Source organism: Electrona antarctica (assembly GCF_951216825.1).
Source record: "Electrona antarctica genome assembly, chromosome: 2".
Classification (NCBI taxonomy): domain Eukaryota; kingdom Metazoa; phylum Chordata; class Actinopteri; order Myctophiformes; family Myctophidae; genus Electrona; species Electrona antarctica.
Window position 1 is genome coordinate 19370795 of NC_136807.1, and position 20046 is coordinate 19390840.

The window sequence follows — 20046 nt, forward strand, 5'->3', positions numbered from 1 at the left end:
TCTCTCCTAAATGGAGTTGGACATGATAAAATCTGATTCGTACGGCTGTATCGCGTGCCAAAATTAGCTGATCTACAAGCTCACAATGCGCTGCATACCATACAGTAGATCAGCTATTTTCAGTATGCAACACCATCATACAAGGGAGCATACATAAGGTATTACGATTTGGTAAATGTTAATATTAGCCTACACTAAACGATTATAGATCCACCCGAGTGTCACATAAGCATACGCTACGGCTACAGTATGAATGCTGAATGAAGAGTATTATACAAAACTAGTAGTTATGTTGATTGACAGCAAAAAGAAACTATGTCAATCTAGTCTTCTATCCTGTCTAGTCTTTCTATCCAACATAATATGTATGTGCATACAGATGGCTACAGTAGCCATGCAAATTGCAACTTATTTTTGGATGTAATTTATCTAGACAAGGACAGACAGACTCTTCTTCCCTATCCATTATCACCCCTCCCTTTCGTCACAAGATCATCCGCCATGTGAATTCCTATCCTGCCCTGTCACACTCCACACCCTACAAGGAAAATATTTCCTCAAGGGCATTGCTTTATGAAAGCCTCGTCCCCTATCATCACAGAGTTGCAATATGCCACAACAGTGAGGATATCATGGCAGAACATTCCAGAGAAACAAACATATGGCCACTTGGCCAGCTACAAACTGATGTTGGCCGACTGGTGGTATATGTAGGCCTACTCTGCAAATTAAAAACGTGTTGAGACACTCTGTGTACACCGCTGTATGTGTTATGATATTTCACATCAATGCCACACATTACTGTTCAACGCCATTGCAATCTATATGCCCTTTAACTTTACGAGGTGAGCAGATCGACAGTCCCTTTTACACGACAGATGTGACGGAAGTTGAGTGTGTGCTTTTAAAGGATGAGTAGCAGACTCCACCCGGGTGAGAATATCCCCAGGTGGAGCTTGGCCCCATATTGACCATTAATTATCCACTCCACAGCTTTTCTTCCCATGAGCCTTAAAACGTCAAACTGTCCTTGGCTCCACCCTTTAGCAGAGTCATCGACCGCTGTCCCATCTCCTCTCTTCAACAGCTTTGACATCCATGCAGCTTCCTGATATCAACCCACTGACTCGCCACCGTACGCCCTTTGACCCACACCCAGACCACTGTTTCTCTCTCTACCCTTACTTACTTAATTTACTTACTTAATTTACACTCTCTGTCGTCGCCAAAGTGTAAATCAGGTTTAAACTTACTTCACCCATCCCTCTGTCAGTCGTGTGCAGCGTGTGAGAGGCCAGGGCAGTCAGAGTTTATGAACACATCTCAGCTGGTTGTTTTAACTGTGGGGCGGGTCCCCAATTCGGCGTAGCCTCAGCTGCCATGAAATACGTCATGTTTTCCTTCTAAGCGCCAAGACGCGCCCTGTCTCCCCCCATGTTGATGGTGGGATAATACAAGGGGGGGGACGTTGAGGTGGGGAGTAGTGGATATTAGCAGTGCCAAAATTCCCAACAAAAAACAACTACTTTGAATCAGAGAAATAACTGGTGTTAAGTATGAGATTATAAATTCTGACGTAGCCCTACTGTCAACCAGAGCAACTTTGGAAATGTTCCTGGCAAGAGCTAAATTTGAATTGTTTAACATGCAGCTAGAAGAGGATTTGACATTATACTTTCTTGTACGCTTGCCAGAGAATAAATTAGGCTTTAGTGTGACTGATGAAGGAAGAACACATTCCTATACACTATCTTAACCATTAAATGGCCACTTCACCCCTTTTGCAACCAGATCTTATTTTAATGATGTTTGGGAGACAAGAAACACTACAATTCCCATAATGCTTTGGTGCACTGCTCCTCCTTGTGGATAGGGGGAGGGCTGTCTTACTGAGACAACATAGTCCAGGAAGCTTGTGAGCCCAGTGTCCATGACATCATGGAGTCCATGGACACTTTGAAATACTAAAATATCTAAAAGAAAAACATATTACCCACATAAAAAACCCCAGGAAAGTGTTTCTTGTCTCCCAAACATCATTAAAATAAGATCTGGTTGCAAAAGGGGTGAATTTGCCCTTTAAGTAATACCCTGCTTCATGTACCCCAAACTGTTTTGCTGCAGTCTGTCATGACTTCCATTACTTCTGTCCTATTCAGAATGTTCCTATAAGGAAGCTATGGACCGGCAGTGGTGTAAAGTAACTAAGTAGGCCTACATTTACTTAAGTACTGTACTTAAGTACAATTATGAGGTATTTTTACTTTACTTCTACTCCACTACATCTCAGATCCAAATATTGTACTTTTTACTCCACTACATTTATTTGAAAACTTTAGTTACTAGTTACTTCGTAGATTTTGATTATTATTATTACAAAGCATACAACCACTTCAGCCCAATATACAATTCACATTCCCCCCTTTGAAAATAACCGATCTACAAGCTCACAATGCGACGCGATGCGTTTCCAAAAGATTGAAAACTTTAAATATAGGGTTGTTACTTGTATAGTAAGTTAGTAACAGAGTATTTCTCTACATTGCGGTATTGAAACTTTTACTTAAGTAAAAAGAGTAGGCCTACATTTTCCACCACTGTGGATCAGGAATGTTTACCAACTTCCTTCCTCACATTATTACACTGACTGGATGCTTGGCTCTCAACAAGACAGTCAAGTCAAATGTGACCTCTGTAAGGCAGCACAGGATAACCTCTGCTAACAGGTCTCTCCACTGAAATAATACATTATGTCCATGGGACACTTACAGGTTTTTCTCCCTGATGGATTTTCTTTTCCCCAGCACAGAAAAGCGAGAAATCACAATGACAGCACTTTACCAAGCTTGACATTACACTTGGATGAAAATCTTGTCATGTCTGCTGAAAATATTCAACAAAAAAGTACAGCATCATGGCTTCTTATAAATCTCTTTAAATAGGTACAAGAAAGTAACCAAGTCAAACAAATAAAGGCAACAACAACCAATAAATAGACTCATATTCCCAATCGCTAAAATGCTATAATGAGCTGGGTGAACATTGGCGGCCAAGCTGAAGGGATATCCTCGGATCCAACGCAATGATTGGAGAACTGGCTGCATAGTCTTGCCTTGGAGGAGAAAGCCATGCTTTCTACATAAGCATCGCTATTGTGTAGGATTAGGACAATAAACAGTACAAAATATACTGCACTACAATGTACAAATCTGACTGGTTGTTCTGTAGAGTAAAGCAATAAAAGAAATTGCTCAGCAGTCATAAGACTCACACAAAGCAAGCCCACTTCTCAGCAAGATGGTCAGACAAGGACAAACCAAGTTACAGGCTGGTGTGTGAGTTTTTAATAATTTATTATTTTTCAAATTCAATGTCCAATTAAATCAAGTTAGGGAAGAGTAATCCCTGGCGAAGGGGAAATTACTTTTACTGCCTAGCAGATGGATGCTAAGATAGCTCAGATGAGCGCATAGGGACACATGTCTGCTGTCGTGCTCAGGGACATTTTTTCGATAGAGCTTGGGCAAGCTGAGGGTCAACCTGGCCTCTCTACCCACTCGGCTATGGCTGCCCTACAAAGTTAAGTGGAACACCACACTCAACACCACACTTCCACGCTCCTTCACAATGTAATACTGGGTTATTGATACAACTCTAACCATGCTAGAGCCCAAAGCAAACATGAGCCATCTTTGTGTTTCTTGTGTTTCTACGACTGGCAGAGGGCACGCGTCACATCTTTCACCTCTTTGTCTTCACTTTGGTGGAATGTAACTCATGTTCAAAATGTAACCAAATGGAGCCTGAGACCCAGAAGAGAATTTTTGGACCCAAACTAGTAAGTGGGGCGGAAGTTCCAGACCCAGGGTGCCAGCCCGATTCCGACGAGCCGCCCCGCGTCTGAAACGGTTGAGAAATGACATAGTTACCGTGTGGGGGTCCCTCTATTGTACCCTCTACTGTACTGTACTGTACTGTACTGTCACTGTACTGTACTGGCTCACTCGAAATCACCATATGTACAGTTTTTAATTAAAATTATTTTGAAACAAATCTTTTGATTATAGCATTTTTTAAATTCAAAAAGTATACTATATTTACTAAGTCACGATCCATAAAAATGGGTCCTGTGCTATACAGTAACTGTTCATTCTATCAAAACAACATGCATCATGGGAAAACCCAGCAGGAATGTGCTCCTCTGATGCAATGATGAGATCCACATTAAGGGAGGGGCCATTCATAAGGCAAAATATGGGGCCCCAGTGACTGATGTGCACTCATGAGGGAGTGCCCTGACACACCCACCCGGTCCATGTCCCATCGGCCAGGCCCGCCAAAGTCTAGCCCTCGGCACATAACTAACTTCTCACAAAACAGCCTTGTGACCCAGGATTCCATGTCTAATCAATTTTATGCATAAAATGTGACGCTGCCCCCCCTCCGCCCCTCCCATTAGTAATTCAGAGCACACACAACAAGGTCCTGTATTTCCACTATGTATTAATGCATGACAGAATCTTAAATTGGTTTGTGACAACAACATCTTGTATCACTTTTTCAAAACCATGTTATAAAGTGCTTTACAGCAAGAGAACCCCTGCAGAGGATGGCCACCTGAGCCTACACATAAAGCTAGGACCAGGCCTCTGTGTCATGTTCGGCTGTAGGAAACAGTCTGTAAGCATTGTACAACTTTGATGCTACTGTATCGCTTGTTTGCTGCACTCACTAAGAGTGCAGCAAACTCAAATTCATTTGAGTTTAAATTAGCATCATAGAATGGTCAAGGTCACGATGTCCCAAACTGGGCACTTCGTTTTACAGCAGATAATGGAGCTTTATGTGTAGGCTCAGGTGGCCATCCTCTGCAGGGGTAGTAGAACATTGTGCTCTGTGACATGATACATTTTCTGCATATTTGTTCTCTTGCTGTAAAGCACTTACTTTATAACATGGTTTTGAAAAAGTGATACAAGATGTCGTTGTCACAAACCAATTTAAGATTCTGTCATGCATTAATACATAGTGGAAATACAGAAATATGTGTGTCCTCTGAATTACTAATGGGAGGGGCGGAGGGGGGGCAGCATCACATGTTATGCATTATCCATGGAGTCACAACTGTCCTAGCTCTGGTCCTCTAATGCCAACATAGATAGCTCTAATGTATCTGAAGAGAAGATGAGCCATATCTTCAAGGTATATGTCATGTATAATATTGTAGAATGAATCAATTCTGAGCAAAACGTATATTATGACGAGGAACCAAAAAAAATAGTTCAACTGATGGATCGTTTGTAATATGCTTGGGTTAGGACGCCCCCTGCTGTGGCTACTACCTAATGACATTTCAGGGGCAAAGTTTAACATGTTTCTACGCATGCTCAGTGTATCAGCAGAATGCATGAGAAATTAGAATAATCGTTTTTTTTTGCAGACAACCTAGGATTTAGACTCTCGTAGATGTATTTTTGGATTTTCAATTGGTAACCGGCAATTAGAGCTCCGTCCGAACATGTACAAAAGCAAAATATAAGGTGCTTACCCTGATGCACCAAGTGTTAGAGATTCCTACGTGGTGCTTGGGCAATGTATTAGTCCGTAGTTTTCAATAAAGACGTGTTTTAATCCCGTTTGTGGCCGAAAGACATTTCCCCCTCGTTTACTTCCCGTTTACATTGAGCGCAATTCCGGCTTTCACCGGATGCGCCCCCTCACTACTGCAATACTTCTAATTTAGTAACTTCTAATAGTTCTATAATAGAAGTATAGAACTATTAGAAGTTACTAAATTAGAAGTATTACAAAATATTTGCAGAAGATATTCATATTCATTCATAACATATTCAATAATACAGTATGTACTGTAGGCCACACACACACACCGTGACGCACGCGCGCGCGCGCACACACACACACACACACACACACACACACACACACACACACACACACACACAAGCGCAACACGTGCACAACAACAACTCGTGTGTGCGTGTGAGCGTGCGCGTGTGTTCCTGTAGATTTGACACAAACATATTTGTACCTACTCGCTAGGGGCGCTGCATCTGTTTGTAAACATGCGTCAAAAGCACGTGACTCTGTCGACGCAATTGAACGTTTTAGCACAACGACCAATCAAAGAACGGGGGTGTGTGAGTGTGGGCGGGGCTTTGGTGTGGACATGCGAAAATGTCGATGGATCCCAGGCAGGAACCGTCCTGAATTAAATCACCCAAGGGGGACCACCACAGAACGATGCTACAGTACAGATACATTATGGCGAGGTTGGTGGTGCAGCAGCAATGGATGGATTCACTAGAGAGACGCAGGTAAGTCCTCCTCTCAAATCTCCATTCTACGAGAGGATGAGGATCTATTCTGTTCAAATCATTGCATGGGCACACTTCATCACCATGGAAAACCGTTGGCTGGCCTGATGAAACTCAAGTTGATTTCCTTTATATTAACCACCGTCCTAAACGATCCTCAAATCGCTCTGTATGATTTTGCCATGATTTTGTCAGTGTATGGGTAGGGCTAGGCTATATCATTTAAATGGTTCCCCTCTTGTCTAAATGGCGACAATTGAACTGATTTGATTTGGTAGCTATAACTTTTCTTTATTAAACAATACTAGAATTAAAGGTTAATGTACTACAGAGACGGAGGCTGTGTGGATCAGGACTGGGAGAAGAGCATGGAGGGATGGAGAGGAGAGGGATGCTGCTGCGTGGCTCACAAAGAATGTGTCGCTCATGAAGATGTTGCGCAGTTCAATTTGACCCTGTGTGAGTAATTAGTACAGTAGTGCTGAATCCTGTAGCCAAGCCATCCCCCCCATTATCGCATGTTAAATTGTGTATTTAATGTATTTATGAATAGTTGAAACAATACACTTTGTTTATTCGATTGTGGGATGACTGACATGGTTGGCTGGAGGATTTCAGAAATAATAGAAAGTTTCAATGCTACGTCCAGAGGGATTTAATTTATATTGGGAAATGTATATATTTATTTTCCATAATATGTTAGCCTATAATTCGTGACATTGGGCTTGTTATTCTCAACAATATGCTAAACGTCAAAATACTAATAAGCTAATACTAGTCTAGGTAGCATAATATTGTGAAATGAATTGTAGGCCTACATGTACTATTAAACTTTCTTGTTCTAGTCGTTCATGAACTTGATATTATGTAATGATTGTTATTCAAAATGTTGTTGGCTTATACAAAGCTGTGTTATTACTTTGAGCTATGTGAATAACTTGTACTAGTTCTCTCTTGTAGAGCCTGCTGTGTCATGTCCTCGACTCAGCTCCGTCAATCCAGAGGTTTCTATGTGATGCGCACTTTTTATTACTCGTGTAAACAAACCCTCCAAACCGGTACTCCCACTCAACACGAGATGGCGCAATTCAGCGGCTTTAGATCCTGATCATTTAATGCAGTGTTGTTAGAAAGACTCAATGAGTATTATTGTAAAGAATAATTGTAATATTACAAAATATATATAAAGTGAAGATAATGACACTGTAATGAAACAGCATTGTACTACCGGTAAAGTTCCCAAACCTCCATGACTGGGATAAGGAGATGATTTCCTGAGAGAGTCCTGAGAGACTGTTGTCTTCTGCTGCAAGCTGTACCTTAGTTATGTTTTGATTTTAACTGTGTTTGTATAAACTGTTTTAACCTGTTGTACGACCTTGAGTGCCATGAAAGGCGCCGTATAAATACAATTTATTATTATTATTATTAGACAAAGGAAATTTGAATATGTTTACTCCTATCAAAAATATGGTATCATAATTATGGTGGAAACAACAAAACACTTAATTAAATTTGTAACTTTGTGATTCAATTTACAATTTAGGCATTTTTGATTTGTAACTTTGTGATTACCTTTTGCTAAACAATTGATTACTTTCTCTTTTACAGATAAAATGAGGTATTGCGATCACCTGATGTAAACAGCAAGTTCCACAGAAGTCCTAATAAAACACAAACATGGTGTCTCAATTCAGCACTCAGTTGTTGATTTGTAAAACGTCTTTTTACAGGTAAGCCTATTTTGTATTAATTGCACATCAATGTTGCACACTGAAAATAGCGGACAGGCTCAAACAAGCTTTTGGAAGCTTGTAGATCAACTATTTTTGGTGCACAACGCACAACACAACGTACAAAGTATATTAATATGTGGACGAAACCTACACATTAATAGTGTTTTGTATGCAATTTGTCAGCAAAAGAGCTGGCATACAACACGTGTTTGTGCTTTTGTGGGCTATGCAGCTTCCATTTCAACAACATCAAGGGAACTGCCTGGGCACCTTCCCTGGGAGAGATTAAGATTTAGGAAGTGGAACAGGCACAGCTGTGAGATGATGTGGCTAAAATTAACACAAAGTCCTGTCAATGAAGAATACAAATAGCAGACAGGATAGGAAGCACCACAATTCATGCATCATTGTCAGTCTAAAAAAAACAATTCTCATTCATGTTAAAGTCACATGTAGCTTTGAGTGGTTTTATACTCAGAAGTGCTTAAATGGGAATAATGGGTGGTTTGGAATGTTATAGCTATAATTCTTTATCAAGACTACATTATGTGACAGTATTTAGTATTTACTGTTACAGACATATTGAATTTCTACCTTATTTGCTGTATGAGTCATTATTCATTCATTATACAGTGTGCTGTAGCTTATATTTAAGTTATAAAAGTTCATATTTTATGCACTGCAAAGTACATATTTTCTTTATTGCTGTTTCGTTAATCACAATGATTGTTACGTTTCTATACAACACTTCCAAAACGTAACAGTATCCTGTGCTGGTACCTAGACTGAGTGTCTACTCAAGAGGAGTAGATACTATAGGCCACACTCAATTGTTTGTGTCTAAAACAGTAGATCAATAACCTGATCAATAATTCCGGCATGTACGAGTCTTCTCAGAGTGATCATGCTTTGATCTCTCAGATAGATCCCTTACATTTCACAATACTGTATAGAATTGCTAATACTCTCAGTACTCTCTTATACAGTAAAATCTCAAGTGTTCATTTTACCCCTGAGAGAAATGGAACCGTAAGGGTGGTATAATGTATCTGCTTTGACAGTGGGTGTAGACAAAGCTTTTAAACAACTATTGTCACAATGCAAGGTAATACAAGGCACAACAAAGTATCATATAATAGTAATTGGCTGTAGCCCAATATTGAGTCGTAGTCAGCAATTGCGAAGTTAGCAGAACATTTTAAACCAAGAAAATAGGTTAAATCCAGTGCTTAAAGGCTGCTAAATATTTAGCTTATGGAAGCATTTGCTGAATGCAGATTTATGTGTGCAGGTCTTCTTGATAAATAATCATGGAAATGAACAGAAACAAACGTAAATTATCTTTGTTTACACTGTTGGCTGAGACAAATAAGGTCTTGTTTTAGCTCAGCACATAAAGGGGACTTTGTGCGTCAGAACTGCAGACAGACCTAATAACCAGTCTTGCTGAGAATAGGGGAGCTTATAACAGTGAAAGAACAGAGCTTGTTCTTCCCATTGGACCTGCTGGATGCTGGTACTGTCCTGTACAGTATGTTGTAATGTAGCAGTGATAGCAGTGCTAATATTCACTGCTGCAACAGCCAAAATTAGACATGGATTTCAAGGCCCTCAACCACGATCCACTCAATCAGTGAATTCCAATGTATAACAAAAACAAAACAAAATCTGATTATTAGACAACTATTCCCCAGACTAGTGCACAGTTACGGTATGTTATCCATATAGAACTTAACCACCTACTGTATATACTTTGTTGTATGACATGTTGTGAGTTTTCTTATAGATTTGTTATTGTCGTCATTTTTTAAAAGATTTTTTGTAAGTAATTTCTTTTTTACATTTATGCCTAAAATTACATAAAAATAGTAAAGCCCCCGGGCGGCTGGCGTAGCCGTCTGCGCACCTTGGCTGGTAATCCAGTCTGGCAGTGTGCCGCGGGTTCGACTCCCGATCCCGACGACGTCTACTGCGTGTCACCCCCCCCATCTCTCTCCCCATTTCCTGTCAGGCTACTGTATACCAATCCTTCTATAAAAATAAAATAAAGGCGAAAGCCACATACAAAATATCTTAAAAAATATATAGTAAATCCAGGTTCAAAGTGGCTATAAGTAATAAGTATCCCCACATGAGAGTCTCAAAAAGTATATGACTCAGCCACTTCCTTGTTGTTATTGTTAGGCTCAGGTCCAGAGGAGGTTCAGAAGGGTTACAGTCCTCTACCTTTCCTCTTGGCTTTCGCCAACAGAGCACTGTTTGATGTTTTGATATGATCTGGAGTCTCAGCTGTGATGGTTACTTTACCACTGGAAGTTGGAACACACCAGTGAAAAAAATAAACTACATTATACATTATTTTTCTCCTTTTGTGTTCTCTCCACAGCTCAAAATGTCTCATTTCCATAAGAAATTAAGAAGTTGCCAAATGAGGTATGTGAACCATCAGATAAAGCGGCTAAGGGCCAAATCTTTAAATAAATCCTGCTAATGATTAACAAACCCAAAACAGACTGTTAAGACAAGGGCACAGTCCATTTAAAGATACTGCTACTGTGGAACTTTGTTAAGATGTAAAACACTGCAGAGTATACTTTAACCACATGAACCATACAGTACATATTCTGGAGCGAATATTTGGTGAAAATAACCAAATCCACAAGCTCACAACCTGTAGCTGCCTGTGACCTATAACCTTGTGAGGTTATAGGTCAGCTATTTTCAACGACGAGATATGGTCTACTCTAGAAGACTAGAGGGAAAAATGGGGCACATACTATAGTACAGAGTGACCCCTGGAGGACGCCGGTCATGTGTATAGGATAGGAGGAGTGGTTAAGCCTACAATATATATTAGTGTCACCTTCTTAAACTAATAGCGTGCGTCATTTTTTTTAAATGTTTTTTTGTGGCTTTCGCCTTTATTTTATATTTTTTATAGAGGGATAGACAGTAGGCTGACAGGAAATGGGGAGAGAGATGGGGGGTGACATGCAGTAAAGGCCGTCGTGATCAGGAGTCAAACCCGCGGCACACTGCCAGGCTTGGGCTACCGGCCAAGGTGCCTGGACCGCTGAGCCACGGCCCAGGCTGCCTATGTCATCTTTTGAGGAATTTCTTTTTTTTGCCTCCTCATAACACTGGCCACCTCTGGTAAAAATCACCAACGTCCTAATTGAATAGGATCATGCTGATCCTGCTCAGTTTAGAGTGTGACTTAGGCTAAAATAGGCTTTTATTGGCCTAAGTCACATGGTTTTGTGAAATTTTCTTAAGTTTAGTAAGTAAATGTAGTAAGTAAATTGGCCTAAGTCAAGTTTAATCCTATTTAATTCTATTTAATCCTCTTATGTTATATACATGTTATTTTGATGTAATAGTTATAAACGTTATCAATGAAGATAAGAAATATCATATAGTTTTGGATCCGTTTTGTTCTTTTTCTTTTTTCCTGAAAAACTTAAATAAAAATGACATCGGCCATTAGTTTAAGAAGGTGACTATAGGTAATATTTCCTTTTTATCTTTTACATTCTCTTCTTGTAGATCAGCTATTTATGATACTTTTGTGTGACACTGTAGTATGACAAAGTGGCTATGGAATTAATTACAAAAACATTACAGTCATATTTTACATGACGCACGCACACGCACACCTCGCATGCTGGCTGCAATGCTATCCCATTGGCTGAGAGGTCAGCTAGAGGCAAAAAGTGTCTGGTTGCCTAGATCAGGACGATAGGTTGTCACTACGGCAGCCAATGAGACAGATAGGTCACTACTACAGCAAGTGGGCGTGAAAGCCAAGCCGAGAGAACTAACAGTAGACCAGCTGTGCTTAGGCCTCAGGCACACTATTGAGACGGCTGTCTTGTCTGTGTCTTGTGTCTTGTCCGTGTTTAATGGCCGCCCCAATGCATTTCCAATATAAGTCACGTGGTTTGACCAAACAGTTGTGTGTGATGGGGGGGAGGGGGGGGCAATCAAACACAAGTGTTTGGTCAAACCACGTGACTTCCATTAGAAAAGCATTGGGGCAGCCATGAAACACAGGCAGGGCACAGCACAGTTGTTCTTTATGTGTGTACGAAGCCTTACACAGCAGCTGGTAAAAACAAAAAAACATCAAAAGTTGAAATATGGAGATACAAGGTTTCTGCTCGACAGCAACATAATATACCGTATTACAGTATTTCAACACGTACATCAAAATCCGGAGTGTAAGAACTGAATACATTTTACTCAACCCCCCAGGTTTTGCAAAGCTGCTGTAGACAGCTCCTAGACTTGAAACAGGAAGTACAGCAGATAGGCCTGTTCATGGTCACATGGCAGACTGTCATTCACGTCACACTCCCTATTTTTTTTAGAGTCTACACCACAAAGATATCTGGATGCAAAGAGGATGATGTTCACTGTTCAGATGTGGATTTATTAGCCGAATCTCAAAACAACATGACTAACTAATCCCGTCAATGACGTCAGTATCAGAAACAAATGTAAACATACCCCGACATCTATTCTAAAGCATACCGCAGGAGCTTTGTGGCATCCCTCGTTAAGGCAAGTGTTAAAAACAAGCAACAAAAAAAGACCATCCGGGTGGTTATGCAACTAACGCACAAGTCTGCAATGTGCCTTTAAAATCAGTAGGTTGTCAGGTGATCGAGGAGGAAACAGGCAGCTCAGCTCACAGACAGAGTGTTTCTCTTGCTGCTGAGAGCGGTGAGTAGAGCACCAGAGACGGCTAGCAGAGAGGGAGAGAGATCCAATTAAAAGCGGCCACAGGGGGGGAATGGGGACACAGCAGCGTTACAGAATGGGCGACAGGGAGCCATGCGAGCCGTCCCTTAAACTGCAGCTCTGCTTGTGTCTTGCGTGGCAGCTGGCAAGTGCGTGGCTTGACTAGTTCAAGAAGCTGCTGCGTATGTGAAGCACAACAGTGACAAAAAAAAGGAAAGCACAGAGAAATAACTGCTGCGTCACACTGAGGAACAGGAGTAGTGGGGTTTGTAGTGTGGATTGTAGGTGCGAGCGTTAATGTGTGTTTTGTGTACCGTATATCTGTTTTGTTGTGTGTGTCAGTTCACCCAAGAAGTCTAAGAGAGCAATTCTGCTGTTGCAACAAGATAAAAATAGTGTGCGCTTGTGTTTGAGAGGCAGGCAGGGAGAGAGAGAGAGAAAGAGAGGAGATAGATAGAGGGAGGTAAGGAGAGCAAGTCAGAGAGCAAGAATAAGAGAGGTTTTGGATTAGTTGCTACGTCACTTTTTCACATGTGGGGGGGGGGGGGGGGGGGGGGGGGGGGGCAGTGTGGCTAAGATAACAGGAGCTCGGAGTCATCGGATTTTCCACCTGAGAGTGGACACAGTGGTTTCGGACAACCTCGGGTTCCTCCTCCCCTTCATCTTCGGTAGTTTTCATCTGCTTTGCCTGTCGCAACAATGCACGCCGTATGTGTGTGAGCACTGTGTAGTTCCTGTGGGCTGGTATCGGGAGTTTCAACATGGATGCTGAAGATGGTACACAGTTTCTCTGGGTCTGAGTCCTGTTGTTTTGATGGAATGGTAAGGTTTGTGTCTGGTTGGCTGAGAGGCAGCAAAAGGGTTAACGAGAAAATATTCTGGACGGTTCTTATTATCGAGGCAAAGCGCACTCTCCTGAATGTTTTGCTGAGAATTATCGCGGTAATCAAATATTGCAGCTTTGCCACCATCACTTTGACTGACACAGATGATTACGTGTTTTGAAGTACATGAGTGTGATCTCGCATTATGTGCCGTCTGACCAGTTCTGAAACTACATTGCGCATGATTCATATAGATGCGACCAGGTAAATACAGCATTGTAATGGTAATAATAAGAAATGGATTTTATTTGCATTACTTTCAACAATAGAGGGTAGCATTCCACCTACTGTAGCTGTGACATACAGAATACACACACGGTATATACGACTGTTGATGTCTGTACTACTTGTTGTGGTTAACTCTTGACGGAGTTGGAAAGGACAGAGGGAGGATGGAAGGCAGAGGCTGGCAGGAGTCCAGGCTGTATGTCGTTATCACACAACAGACCTGCTCAGAGCCTGTGGCTGGTGGCAGCTTAGTCATGTGATCCGTTTTGCCCCTCTGGAGGCTGCCGGGATTCGGCGAAACCCTTCTGAGAGTCAGGACACAATTGTTTCTGCGTAGTTAGACACAGAGGAGGTGACGCAGTCATCTCTGGGGCTGGATTTATTCTAGTACACAGCCTTTGTAGCCCTCCCCTCTCAACCCCCCCAACCACCCCCCCCCCCCCCCCCCTCCCACTCTCTCGCTGTCGTTCCCTCTGTCTTTCTTGGTGAAAAGGGGAAAATGTCATAGCTCGGGATCAGAGACATACAGATTGAAAAGAGGGAGACAGAGAGAAGTTGTTTACCTTGCTGTCTTGGTGACTGTGCATTGGCAGTTCTCCAATTCACATGTGCTGCCTGGACTTCCTAAAGCTGCTGCATCACAGGCCTCTGTGCCAAAGCTGGCCTCTCATTGGTTGGGAGGAGTTCCTCTACCTCTGCAAGCACTGGTTGCGGAGGTTTTTTATTGGCTAAACAGAAACAAGTGCATTATTTGATTGGTTAGGAAGTATTGCTCTCGTGCTAACATTGTAGGGACAAAGTCTTATGCTGATGAGAAACAGGACATTAATATACCTGTGGATGTTTCTTTTAATTGTTAAAATGTAAAATTGTTTTGCTTTTGTCCAGCATATATATATATATATATGTGTGTGTGTGTGTGTGTGTGTGTGTGTGTGTGTGTGCGTGCGTGCGTGCGTGCGTGCGTGCGTGCGTGCGTGCGTGCGTGCGTGCGTGCGTGCGTGCGTGCGTGCGTGCGTGCGTGCGTTATACACATCATGTAGTCTACTCTTTGTTGGTGTTCATATCGTTGTCTTTGCTTCCTGCTGACGCAGGCCTTCCTTTTGGGAGAATCATTGTGAGAAGGCTTCTCACTCAGAGCCTTTTACATAGCAAGCCTCTCTAGCCCCATCTCATACCAGTCTGTGTTCAGGGCAGCTGATCAGAACATAGAAAGCGTCCCTGACACAAGAGATGACTTAAGCAAGGCAAGTTAATAGTATTTCATCACATCACACCACAGAGCATAATAAGCACATTATAGGCAAATGTATGCTCTAGCGTCCAAAAGGTGCCACATTCTGAGATAATGCCAGAATGTCTGTCTGCCAATGGTCTGCAATGCAGCTGCCACTGCTACCGTCTCTCACTATCTCTTTCCTCTAAAGCCTGATTTATCGCAATGTGTTGTGTAGATCTGCTATTTTAGGCATGCGACACCATCAAGGAGAATAAACTATTTCTTGCACACACACTAGGGGTGGGCAATATCAACATTATATCAATATTGTGATATGAAACTGGGTATCTTCTGTGATTTTTGATATCATGAAACTGGCATATGGCGTTTTTCTTGGTTTTTATCACTTAAAGGACCACTTCACCACTTTTCAACATCTCTTCATATAATTGGTCCTCACTAATGTTCATGATAAAACACCACCATTTGTTCCTACTCAGTCTGTGTCTCATAGGAGGGCTTTGGGCAGTTCGGACACCCGTCCACCAGTGACATCATCATTAGGCAGATTTTGTTTAAAACAAGATTTGTTTTAAAATATATTTAGATTTGTATTATCGTGAGAACGATGGCTTCAACTTTTGCATTGCAACTTTTCAGGAAAAGAAAGCCTGCCGTTTCTATTAGCTTGGATTCACCATCGATGATGTCACTGGTGGACGGGTTTCTGAACTGCCCACAGCCTTCCTATGAGACACAGACTGATTAGAAAAAAATGGTGGTATTTTATCATGAACATTAGTTAGGACCAATTATAGGAAGAGAAGTTGAAAAGTGGTGAAGTGGTCCTTTAAGCCTTATTTAATATAATTTCATATTTTCTAAAATTGTCAAACATAGTGAGAATAGAAGATCTACAAGCTCACAACGCGTGCCGGATCATGAACTTACCATTTGGAACTTGCTATTTTTACCAACTGTTGAAAAATGTAAAAGAAAATGTATACTATTATTTGATTTTGTCCATAACGCCCAGGCTTACACACACACACACACACACACACACACACACACACACACACACACACACACACACACACACACACACACACACACACACACACACACACACACAGCATTGCAGACTCAATGCAATGGATGGAACTCCCGTCACCTCACTGTGTGAGGCTGGAGGCTCATTTCTTATGAATTGTCAATAATGAGCCTGTTAAGCTACGGTCAGAACAGCATCATATGTATCTGAAATGCAAGCTGATGCGACAGACGTCTGTACATTTACATGTACAGGGCTCTGGGCAGTGCTGACAAAGTGCCGGTTTTACGATGTGTAGTTAATTTGACTAGTGATATTTTTAGAAGTGAGGGAAGGCACACATGCAACATGAAAACATTCTGTATGCACGGCCAATATAAAAACATTATACCAGCGCATATACCCGCCAGAGGAGAATTGTAACATCTGTGGCCCTAGGGTGAGCACTTTATATTTGAAATCTGAACATTTATGTAGACGTTAACGTCGTTAAATGGAGAAAGTGCGTAAAACAGGTTGAAGTTCCACCATGACGCTAGTGACAGATGAGTCATGTGAACCATGAATAAATCGTGTCATTATCTTATCTTAATAATACTTTCCAAGGGCGAGTGAACGATTGTGTTCCAGATGTCCTTCTGATGGAGTTTTCTTGGCTGTCAATATTTCTATTCCTATATTGAGCTAGAGGGTGGGGGGGTCGCCAAATTATTTTGGGGGGTCCCCAAATTATTTTCAATTTGATTTTTTTGCAACTGAATGGCTGGAAAATGGAAATTAAGAGTTTACATAGTACGTGGTGCATGCATAAACTTTCCTTAATGATTATATCTGGTTTCAGTATTCATTTATTATATATTTGCTTGATTATTAAGGTTATTTTTGCAGTCAGTTTGTATTGGTGGTGGGGAGGGGGGCGGGGGTCGCGAGACATGGCCAAAGCATTTCCGGGGGTCCCCAGACAAAATGGTTGAGAACCCCTGAGTGTAGGTTTTTGTCCTAACACAAACATTAAATGCCATTGATAATGAATGGAGAATTTACGTCATATGTGTCTGAGCAAATCAGCTATTTTGTCCAAACACAAACATTAAATGACATTGACAATGAATGGAGAATTTATGTGTAGACGAGCCAACTTTTTTCGTACAACACTGATTAAATTCCCATTGCCAATGAATGGAGAATTTACGTCATGTGTCTGAGCAAATTGGTATTTCTGTTAAATTCCCATTGACAATGAATGGAGAATTTACATCATACACAGTATGTGTCTGAGCAAATCAACATGTTACGTCATGATGATGTATGATGATAAGAGCGCCCCTCACTTCACACGGGTGTGATGTTTTTGGTCTACAAGATAATTAATGGTTAACTAGCATCTATCAGACAAAGGTGAAAAGAAGGGACGCAACACACTTTGCACATTTTGTTTACCACATGCATGCAATTTAGAAGTTTACAGCTTCTTAATTCAGCTGTGATATTATTGGCATTATTTATATTACAGAACAAGACATGAAACTCTCTTGGTCTTGATCGAAAAGCCTTGAAAATCTGGTGAGGGAACCCATTGTGAACTCCAGAATGACCGTGTTTTGGGACTACAAACTGTAGCACTCGATTCAAGTATATTCCAACTATGCATGTATTCTGATTGTTATACAGTATTCATTTTATACAACAGCTTTTGAGTATTTGTGCATGTCACATGAGGTGTTGACAACTGCTGGACCAGTTAATGCACATTTCTTTTTGTTACAGTATGTAACAATGAATAATTTGTTGTTTGTAACTGCTGAGATTTTGAACAGGGTTGTGTTCTGAATTTACTCTAAAGCTGTAAATTCCCTGAAGAACATCAACCATTGATGAAACTCCATCCTCTTTGGTCTTGTGCCTGGATTTATACATGTGTGCCGTGTGTGGCACATTGAAAATACCTGATACAAACTTTGTAGACCAGATGTACAGTGTTCTATACTGCATTCATCAAAGTATAACATGCCCTTAAGCCATTGGCCAATATACAGTAGGTTTTCCTGGGAGCCCTGTCCGGTTGCATCCTGTAACTGTTAACTGCTCTCCATGCCTCCTGTCCCTTTAAATCTTTTAGAAGCATTTCACAACCAGGGCACACAAGCAACAAACAACCTGAAAATGAAAACTGACCGGGTTGGGTTTAGGAACCAGACACTTAAAAGAGACATTCACTCTGCAGCCATCACTGTGACTACCAATCAAACACTCAAACACTCACACACACACACACACACACACACACACACACACACACACACACACACACACACACACACACACACACACACACACACACACACACACACCTTGTTCTCTCATTGTATAAATCAAAGTAAATATGCCTCTCAAAACAGGAGCCTGGGATGTTTGGCAGCATAGTCGTCCCTCCATGACCTGGTGTGTGCACGTGTGTGTGTGTGTGTGTGTGTGTGTGTGTGTGTGTGTGCGTGCGTGTGTGCGCGTCCGGGCGTGTAGGAATGTGAATTAACAACATGGTAGAGTGATAGCAAAGAATAAAAGTGGGACATATAGTGTTCAATGAAGGTTAAATAGTTTTATAAGTCTACATTTGGCACCAGTTGTGCGTACTGGCGACTACCTGTCCCTGCCCCACCCTCTCAGCACATTGTAGCTGTCTCTCTTTGTGCGTCATGAACTCCCAGTGCCAGCGGCTGACAGTCACTTCCTTGGTTTCTTCCATAGTGGCGGGTGAGCCATGGACTCAATGCCAGTCTACCAAGACCTGGAGGGGAGAGGAACCACTAGAGTTCCATCAATCCATCTACACAGTATGTTCTGCAGGTAAGAATGCATGTCAAGATAGCCATGTGCTGTGTCTGTTGTCATTTCAGCTTTGTGCATCCATTGAGCATATTCACACAGTGGCCATTTTGTTGTTATGTCATGGTATGACAAAAGAGCAAAATGGTCACCATGTGAACATGGTCAACTCTGTTTTGATCACATATCGAATGAGAGAGGGAGAGAAAGAGGGGTGTGTTATTGTGTTCTCAGGTTTTCTGTTTCATCACTCACTGTCTCTCTACTTCAGCTCTCTGCTTTCTGGCCTGATCCGTGGCACTGAGTTAACCTTTCCCTGGGCAGAAGACAGAACGCATTACATCTGGAGCACCTTCCAGCGTCCAAGAGGGTTCAGCTGAGGTTCCCTCGCTTTCATGCTGGTGCATTTAAAAACACAGTTGAATGAAATATAGAGTTTCCTCCTCCCATTCATAAGGGTCCATTAATAATTCAGCCATGGGCATCAGCATAATGGAGGACTGATGAGGCATAAAAAACTTTAGTTTTATTGTGAGAGGAAGCATGACTCAAAGAGAACTGTTCTGTTGTACATGCCATACTGATCTTATCTAAGTGCCACACAAATATGACAATTAAGGGCTTAGGTTTTCAGGTGGTCGGTGGTCGCCTTCAAATTACTCTGTGAGAAATATTTGGGCCCCCTTATTGTGCATGCAAGTCAACTTGAACAAAAAATTTGACTATCTTAAAATACTGATTAGGCTCGATACTCACGTAAATACGCTTGCGTTGTCGCCCCTCGACTTCTCCGCACGTACAGAATAAAAATGCAGGTCTCATTGAAAATGAATTACTAGGCATGTTAATCGCTTTTCATCTGAAATGACCTTTAAACTGATTTCTGCAATTTAAGTATTCAATTTATTAGCATGAATTTTCAATGAGTGCACATTCTTACTGTGTCACAGTAACTGGAGATGGCTGTGTTGTGCCCCTCCCCCCATCAAACAAAAATGTTTGGTGAAACCATGTAACTTCC

At 41.5% G+C, this 20046-nt stretch overlaps 1 long non-coding RNA gene across 1 annotated transcript; it reads left to right on the forward strand.

Annotated features, from left to right (window-relative positions):
* Positions 1 to 10461: 10461 nt before the first annotated feature.
* On the forward strand, positions 10462 to 19837 carry LOC306941545. Its single transcript, XR_013792176.1, has 3 exons — positions 10462 to 10504; positions 18948 to 19046; positions 19297 to 19837. It is a non-coding gene; the product is annotated as an uncharacterized lncRNA (long non-coding RNA).
* Positions 19838 to 20046: the final 209 nt, after the last annotated feature.